Raw genomic sequence first — 9,026 nt, 5'->3', positions numbered from 1 at the left:
TGTGAATGACATGTAATTCATATGTGAATCACTTGTGATTTACATGTGAATCATACGTAATTCATATGTGAATTACATGTGATTTACATATGCATCATGTGTGAATTACATGTGATTTACATGTGAATCACATGTAATTCTTTTGTGATTTACATGTATTCATAATTACATGTGAATCACATGTAATTCATATCTGATTTACTTGTGATTTACATGTGATTTACTTATAACCGTCACACCATGATTCAGACAAATACAAAAATTCAAGAAAATTCGAACATGAACCATTATCAATTATGATTGACCTGATAGAAGAGCTCTTGGATGACACTTTGAATCATATCTACATGGAGATCCTTGTTCATCTTCCGAGTCTTGTTCTTCCATTTTTTTACAGTTGAGTTCTCATGCTTATATTATTATATCATTATATATTCCATTTTGAACTGCAGTGTCAATATCATCTTGCCCTGTTAAAAAGACAAGAATACCCCCCATTGGATCCTACAAACATTAAAAAAATGTATATAAAATAATTAAAAGAAATGAATTATTATATATTTTGTTTCAAATGTTGTATAAAATAATAACGGGTGTAGTGTACCTTATCATGAATTAACATTACTGTTGAAACAGTAGCTTGAAGGTAGTTTGAATCAGGTTCCTCAATGTAAAAAATTTGTACATTAAATCCTCTACCCTGAAATAATATATTTTAAAGATAAGTGAATAAAAAATAATCATTTATTTTTATTTTTTTATAATATATTAATATAATATTATAATATACATCTACAGACAAAATAGCAGGTTCAGTCTGCAGTCCATTATCATCTCCTTCCAACTGTGGCCTCCTTTTCCTGATGAATATAGTTATATATCAATGTACTTTAATTATTAATGTTTTTATTATATTTATAAGTATTTAACCCTTGAAATAAATGTTTAAATTAATAGAAAAACCTGTTATGAAAAAACTCAACCATTGATTTTGCTTCAATTATGGCTGATGCAATAATCAGGCGCAACTCAGGCCTTCTGCGTTGTATCTGAGAAATTAAAAATAAATAAATATATGAAAAAGAATTGATATTTCTTGCATTTCACAATACATAAAAATGATACATGTTCTTTTAGTAAGTCATTATAAAAAAAAGATGTTGAATCATTAAGTGATACCTTTTTCAGGAGTCCTAATAATATATCTGTTGAAAGGGATCTCTCATGAGCTTCATCAACCATAATCACACTGAAATATAATTCCCATTTTAAGAAGAAACAAATAATTTGAAAAGATAACAAAGTAAAAACAATAAATTAAAGAAATTGATAATGTCAGATTATAAAGAACAATTGATTAGAAACAACACATGTATTTGCTTAAAAGAGGATCATCCATCATTTCTCTTAGTAATACTCCATCTGTTAGAAATTTGATCCTTGTTAACTCCTGTCAAAAATATAAATATAAATAAATAAAAGCTTGTTGTTATTTCTTGTGTTTAGACCAAGGATTATTGGATAAATGTATCATTTATTGAGCTTTAGATCAAGTCTTACTGAATTTGTGATATCTTCAAATCGAATAGTATAACCAACTTCTTCCCCAAGTTTGACTCCCATTTCTTCTGCCAATATTGCAGCAACACTCTGAAAAAACATGAGATCAATCCAAAGTTGTAATTAGATGTAATTTTAGTGAAAATTTAATGAAAATGAAACTAAAGTATATGCATTAAAGGATAATAATAATGAACATTAAACAAAAAGAACTTTGATGATGAATACCTGCACAACCAACCTTCTTGGTTGAGTGCAAGCAATAATCCGACCATTATCAGCCCATCCTGCTTCCTTAAGGTACTGCAAGATTATATAAAATGCTTCAACAAAAGCCATTGAAACTGGAAGGGGGAAAAAGCACTACGAAACCCTAACTACATAAACCTTCATAACAAGCACTACAAATACATAGAGAATAATCGGGATTACACTTGAAACAAAGTCAGTATCATATCTATAATGTCAATTAGAAAATCTGACATCAAAAGTCATTGAAATTGAGTGTTTTTCGTGAGCGAGAGTGCATACAAACAGAAGAAAAAGGATGGGGAACATGAGGGATTTGAGTAGTTTTTCCACTCCCCGTTTTGCCAATGATTATGGTAGTGGAGTGAGTCTCCACCAGATACAAAATAGACATTATGTACTTGAATTCAGGTAATCGCTACATCTGGTTCTCTAAGCTCGCATACCCATATCTATTGATTCCAAAGACCAGATTAAATAAAATAGGAAGGCTGTAAATTGAAGTCAACTGGTCCGTTTAGTTTTCAAGGAAGCAAATAATTCTAATCTTGATGATAGCTCAAGGTGATTTCTTAACAAGAAGGATGTTATGAATGGACGTTTTCTAGAGAGAAAAAGAGGAAGAGAAGAGTCGGACACAGATTGATAAAATTGATACCACAGCTCTATCGACGATCGATTTTAAAGAACTGATTTGTAGAAATCGATTAGGCAATGTCTTTAATGCAAGGAAACATGAACATGAATATGAACGTGAACGATCGTACCATTTTGGAAATTGATGCATTGCGTTCGATTGAAGAGAAACTTGGGAGATCGACTTTAGGTTTAGCCATTGTTTGATCTGTTCTTTATGAACTTCCGATCACTCCAAGCCGACTTCTGGACACAATCAATCAAAGACAGGAAACGACAATGAATATGGAGGAGCGATCACATCCGGAAGCTCAGAGGCGAAGGAGAATCGGGAGGTTCGGAGCGATCGGACCTTAGCTGATTTATTAGGGCACGAAACTTCGAGAGGGAAGAATGACGCAACCACCGCGATGTTAAATTTATCAATCATTGGAAAATCTTCAATGAAGGTGGTGGTTGTTGACAGAGGTAGGGTAGTTGTTAGAGGGAGGAGGGAGGGGTCGACGAAGAGGGAGGAGGTCGATGGAGTCGGTGAAGAATCGAAGAAGGGAACGAGCGATAGAAAGACTAATCACAATTTATTTGGAGAGCTAATTAACTGTTCCCTTAAATGCCCTTATCTTATTTTATTAAGATACCCTTCCTTGATTTGTTTTATTTATTTACAAAATTGCCATCAAAGATCTTGGCCCTTAACTTTTTTAATCTAACGGTCCACTTTTAGTTCTCAGGTTCTCGGGAAAATATGAGTTCTCAAATGATCATTGCTCTCTCTCTCTCTCTCTCTCTCTCTCTATATATATATATATATATATATATATATATATATATTAAAAGAGAAACATTATGACATCATATTCAACAATCAAGACCATTCATTGTGTTTTCTTGATTAATTTCAACCCTTGGATCATTTTGATGATGTCATCCTAAAATTAAATTAAATTAAATTAATATTGATTAAATTTGAAAGTTTGACTAATTGATTTAATGTTAATATCATTTATAGAAGGAATGTATTCAACTCATTTAAACCTCATCATAATTTATGAAAGTAAATTTCGTTCCTTCCTAATTAAAATCACGTTTACAACTATCACATTTCGTATATATATTCTTTCAATCCATATCTATTATATGAAACGTATCTACAAGATTACGGGATATCGTTGATCAATTAAAAAAAAATCAAAGAATTCGAAATTTGATATCCTTTCCATAATCATTGTTGAAAGTTATGTATAGATCATGTGCTATTGTTCGTATATTATGTTTTCTTCAGACCCTTTGCAGCATCACATTCGAACAACATCACCCTTTGCAGCATCACGTTCATCATCCAGGTTCCTTCTTTAATATGATGTTCTTAATTTTTATTAGTTGTATTTGATTTTTTTATTCTCATTAGTGTTGTATTTGACCGTGATCTTTGAACGCATGAATAATCTTGATTATAAATGTTAGTATTAGTTTTTCAATCTTTTATTTTGTCTTTTTAACCTTGTATTTGATGTTGCACTCTACATGTTTGATAAAATGCCCATGAGAAAAGCATAGTGACTTTTGATTAACTGTATGTATGTATGTATGTGTGTCTTACGTAATTAAAATTTTCTAAGATTGTTTGGATTGCACGGTAGTTGATGATTAAAAACTACCATTTACCCTTCAGTGTTTTTAATTATCAATATTACACTGCTATTAATTTGACATATTTGTGCATAATTCTTGGTTTTTTACAGATTTAATTAATAACAATGTACTTTCACTTTAATCTATAATGTTTTGAATTGCAATTTCTAAATTTCTTTTGAGTTGTTGTAATTATGCTCAGTGGATACAATGTGCATTGTAATTTGTATTTTGTTTTTAACATATTTAGTTACTAGCAATGTGTGTATGTGTTTTTTTTATTTAAAAAGCCAAGCTTTTATTTCAATATTTTTCCCTAATCTGTCAATGTCCTTGAAATGTCATATCTCGGTCATAGGAAACTCTTTTTGGTCGAAATCAGTGAACAAAGTTTCGTATTTAAGACAGTTAATCTTGAAAATAGCATAGTTATGAAAAATTATGAAGTAAGATAAAAAAATATTATAAGATATTAGGAGATTTGTAAAATGTACAATTAGTAAAAGCGTTACCGTCATTAGAAAAAAAATAAGAACGTTAACATTAATAAAAATGTAATATATAAACTAAATTATCACAATAGTAATGAAATGTCATTACTTGATGTTTTCATATAAATGAAAGATATATACCAAATTACATGACATACCAATATTATTCAAATTTGCATCAAGTCTAATGCAAAGTTCTTGCGAACACCAAATAAATAAAAACAAACATAAATGCTAGCACTTATATTCATAATTAATTTTAAATAAACCAATCATGATTTAGAAAAAAATTTTCGTTGATGATATACTAAAATCAAAATTCATAAAATATTTAACATTCCATAAATTATACTTTATGACTTTATTTGAATAAATGAAGTAGTTCTTAATATTTAATGCAATGAAAAAACGGTATATTGGTTGTCAATATATGTTTAAATTAAGTAATCTTTTTATGAAATGAACGTCTAATTAGAATGTTTATGCTTATATAACAATATAATTAAGTAATATTTCCAAATAACTGAAAAATATAGAATAATGACAATTAAAAAATAATTAATTCAAAAATACCAAAAATTGTCATGTGACAAAATGAATGAGAAAATAATATGTGGCAAAATGATTCTTATTTGTTAGGATATATTTTTTTATTTTGTTTTATCTTATTTTTTTATTGCGTTGACTATTTATTACTTTATATGTATTTTTTATATATTTCCCCATGTTTAAAATTTTATATTTTGACGACTTAGACATTTCCTTTATCAAATTCAACCTTTCCAAAATCGGATTCCAATTGTGACCTACCAATTTAATCATCATTAATTTCATCTATAATTTCACCCAATTTAAATTTTTATTTCCCTTATATAAACTTTTTTAACGATCTCGATATTTTCCCTCCAAAAATATTTCAACCATTTATTTCTTAAGCGTTCATTTATCAAATTTAAATTTGTATTTTCCTTATATCCATAAAAAAATTTATTTTGATAACTTACGCGTTTCCTTTATCAAATTTAAACTTTCCAAAATTAGATTCAATTGTAACCTATCAATTTATGCGTCATTAGTTTAATCCACAATTTCAAACCCAATTTAAATTTTTATTTTCCATTTATAAATTTTTTTAGTGATCCCGATGACCCGGTTTTCCATCCAAAAATATTTCAAGCATTTATTTTTAGATAATGTCGTCCCCTTATAATAATTACTTTTCCTCATATAAAATAATAAAACTTACCAATATATATATATATATATATATATATATATATATATATATATATATATATATTGGTGGGTTTTGAGCATTTTAACACTTCCTAAGTGTACATGCAACCCTAATAAACCTTGGATCTATGTTTGTCTAAGATACATGCAAATAATTATTTTCCAAGGTTCTTATCCTATCTAGCATGGCATGGGGAACTTGAATTAAATAAAGCTAGTAGAATTACTTACCTTGTAGTTGTGGTTGATTGCTTGGAGTTTTAGAGCCTAGCACCAATAGTGTGGATGCCTCAAATGGAAATAACAAATCACCACAAACTTGGAACTTTGAGAGAATAGTCACAACTATCTTGAAATCGACCCTTTTTCTTTACTCCCCACAACTAGTGTGATTTCAAAAACCAAGGCCTTGTTTAGATAGTGTGGTGGATTAGGGTTACATCCATGTAAACCCTAATACCCATGTCTCTTCATTTCCATGAGATCCATGGGTTAAAGATCCATGGAGTATCCATGGATTTTCCATGCAAGCCTAGCCCATTCCAAATAAGCATTAGTCCACACTATATAAATATAAGAGCCCATATTTAATTAGTAATACTTTTGATCTCTAAATTAATCCTAGATTAATTATAGATCAATACTAATTAAATAATATGATCTTATATTAATATATTAGAACTTATAATATATTAATAAATCATAACTTATACTATTCTGCAAAGATTATCCATAAATTGTTCGGGTGAAGTGCAACCCAAATGGACCATGCCGGGTCGGGTCAAGTACATACCAAATATAGTTATGGACTTAGACACTATATCCAATAATCTCTCACTTGGATAAGTCTAATAACTAAAGTTGCAATTATGACTTCAGGAACCGATCAACAATCGTAGTTCTTTAAACTCTGTTGAACTAGAATGCGCCATTTTAGATAAGTGATCATATAATCCCCTGTTCTAGATATCAGCCGGACAAATACACGGAACATGGTCTTACTTATTGTCCAACATTTGTTTCCCGATTTCTGATTTGTTTGACATAGAACTTAACTGAACACATCAATTTAGTTCTGACCGGGCCCGGTACATAGGTCAAAAACAAAATCATCAAGGGGCCCAAATATCGCTTCTAATCCTAGAAGGAACAGATAAACTTCGACTCATATGTTTGCTCTACTACTTGTTGAATTACACACAAAGGTACGTTTTATAACACCGAGCTACCAATGCGTTTTCGTACAATCAATGCATAACCAACTCATAGGTAACAAATCATATCTCTAGGTTTGAATACTTATATGATATTACCGTCTCACAATCACTCGAGATAAATTCCATGAAGTGATTCCAGTGAGCGTGGGTTGAGTCCAATGCTCAGAACTTATGAGCACTCATGATTGTTGTAGCCATGTGCAACATCTTAGACCTCTGCAACCAATCATGACAATCTTGATTCATACCTACTTCCGAAATATGACCGACTGCGGAGGTTCGAATAATATGATATACCAAACATAATTATTCTGGAAGTCAAAACATGCAAAAGAAATATAGTAAACGATTGACAAGTGATAACAACACTTTACTCATAAATAACAACTTTTATTTATCATCAAATGTCAATTACATTTTACAAATTTTGAGATTATCTAACTATGAAAACTAATATCATCCTTCAGCCCTATGCTCCGAGCATGCTGGAGATGCTTAGCCCGAGTCAGTCCCTTCATGAGGGGATCTGCTGGGTTCTCATCCGATGATACCCTCTTTGCCACGAGGATTCCTTCTTCTATTCGATGTCTGATGAAGTGATATTTTCTGTCAATGTGCCTGGATCTCCCATGATCTCTTGGTTCCTTGGCTAAGGCAACCGCACTATTGCTGTCACAGAAAATCTCCATTGGCTCCTTTATAGCTGGTACAACTACAAGGTCTCTGATGAAGTTCTTTAGCCATATAGCTTCCTTTGCTGCCTCGCTTGCTGCTATATACTCTGATTCACAAGTGGAATCCGCCACTGTCTCCTGCTTGGAACTTTTCCAAGTAATTGCCCCTCCGTTTAGGGTAAAGACCCAGCCCGACTGAGAGCGGAAATTATCCCTGTCAGTCTGGAAGCTAGCATAACTGTACCCTACAACTCTCAAGTCATCACTCCCACCAAGGTAAGGACCCAGTCCTTAGTCCTTCGCAGGTACTTGAGGATATTCTTTAGCGCAGTCCAGTGTACCTTGCCAGGGTTCCCCTGATACCTGCTATCCATGCTCAAAGCAAAGGCTACATCAGGTCGAGTACACGTCATAACATACATGATCGATCCTACAGCTGAAGCATAAGGTATTCGACTCATTTCTGCTATCTCAGCCTCAGTACTAGGGCTTTGTGTCTTACTCAATTTGGCGTTACTCTGAATGGGTAACTCACCTTTCTTGGAGTTATGCATGTTGAATCTTTTCAACACTTTGTCCACATAGGTGCTTTGACTAAGTCCAATTAGTCTTTTACTCCTGTTTCTCAAAATCCTTATCCCTAGGATATAGGCAGCTTCACCAAGGTCCTTCATAGCGAAACACTTCCCAAGCCAGGACTTTACTTCCTGCAGGGTTGGGATGTCATTTCCTATGAGTAGTATGTTATCCACACACAGTACCAAAAAGCTGACTATGCTCCCACTAGCCTTGACATATACACAAGATTCATCTTCACTCCTAGAAAAGCCAAATTCCTTGACTTTCTCATCAAAGCAAAGATTTCATCTGCGAGGTGCTTGCTTTAACCCATAAATGGATTTCTCAAGCTTACACACTCTATTAGGGTACTCTGTATTGACAAAACCCTCTGGCCGACTCATGTAAACATCCTTAGCCAACTTTCCATTAAGGAAAGCGGTTTTGACATCCATTTGCCATATTTCATAGTCATGAAATGCAGCAATGGCTAACAGAACCCTAATAGACTTAATCTTGGCCACTGGTGAAAAGGTCTCATCATAATCAACTCCCGGAGTTTGAGAATAACCCTTTGCAACCAGTCGTGCCTTATAAGTATGTACATTACCATCCATGTCGGTCTTCTTCTTGAAGATCCATTTGCACCCGACTATCTTACGATCAGGTACATTGTCAACCAAGTTCCAAACTTGATTGTCATACATGGACTGTATCTCGCTATCCATATCCTCTTTCCATTTAGCAGCCTCAGGGCCTGTCATGGCTTCCGT

The 9,026-nt window shown here is 32.4% G+C and overlaps 1 pseudogene; it reads right to left on the bottom strand.

Annotated features, from left to right (window-relative positions):
* Positions 1-411: 411 nt before the first annotated feature.
* Positions 412-9,026, bottom strand: part of LOC111882148 (probable pre-mRNA-splicing factor ATP-dependent RNA helicase DEAH9) — a 28,252-nt pseudogene continuing 19,637 nt past the window's right edge.

Source organism: Lactuca sativa, chromosome 4 (assembly GCF_002870075.4).
Source record: "Lactuca sativa cultivar Salinas chromosome 4, Lsat_Salinas_v11, whole genome shotgun sequence".
Taxonomy (NCBI): Eukaryota; Viridiplantae; Streptophyta; class Magnoliopsida; order Asterales; family Asteraceae; genus Lactuca; species Lactuca sativa.
Note: the sequence above shows the minus strand (reverse complement) of the source record. Positions and strands in the feature narration are given on the sequence as shown.